The sequence below is a fragment of the Charadrius vociferus genome, unplaced genomic scaffold, assembly GCF_000708025.1.
Source record: "Charadrius vociferus isolate BGI_N301 unplaced genomic scaffold, ASM70802v2 scaffold565, whole genome shotgun sequence".
In the NCBI taxonomy this organism is placed as follows: Eukaryota; Metazoa; Chordata; class Aves; order Charadriiformes; family Charadriidae; genus Charadrius; species Charadrius vociferus.
The window spans coordinates 671,766-672,663 of record NW_009648358.1 but is presented as its reverse complement, the minus strand read 5'-3'; positions in this window follow the sequence as shown (position 1 = coordinate 672,663).

Below are 898 nucleotides of genomic sequence, written 5' to 3'. Positions count from 1 at the left end.
AGCAGAGCTGGCTCTGTACAAGTCAGAGGTGGTAGTTATTTTAACCTGGCTCACACATGTGACATCAAAAAAGGGCTAGCAGGACCATTTATGTGCTATTTTCACGGTCTGCCAACTTAATTCTAATGCATGTGTATATATATATAAAAAAAAGTATAGTGGCTTTCAATTATAAGAAAAATGTAACTTATTTTTAAACCTGCTCTTCGGGACTCTAGAATTTTAGCGGTTAATCCACTAAATCCACAGGTAATATGAGCTGAATGGTCACTTTTCTTAACACAGTACCATAAATGCATCACCTTAGAAACTGCTATTATGGGGGCTAATCCAATAACAACAGTGGCAGCAACAAAATTCATTGGCAGGACAAATGTCAGTCAGGCATTAAAAAAATACGTCTCTGAAGAATTGCATTGTTTTTAAAAAATACACTGAAATATTCTATACAAGAATATAGGCATCACACTTATGAATCTAAATTTATAACCACGTACATGTATTAGCTATTCGTAATAAACCGTCTATGTTTGCTACCCACCTATAGTAGCTACACTGCAAATTTAGGTACCTTCCCTGAGATCGGTAATCCAAAATAAATAGCCCTGCAAATGTAACAATGTAAACTCTGGATTTAAGTCTTCGGTAAGCATCAGTCCTCAAAACCCAAGGAGAACATTAAGCAAACGTAAACACAGCAATCATTTTGTCAGTTTTGAGTTATTCTCAGCGACAGTGGAACCTATGTGAGATGTAGCATCCAAATGTTGAAGACGCGTCATTTGTATCATACAATATGGTTGTCCTAGTTCACTTTCCTATCATTGAAACCCTGAACACATCCAGCTGCGATGTGGCTCTCCAAATTGCGACCCAGATCTGCTCTTCCACTCTGCAT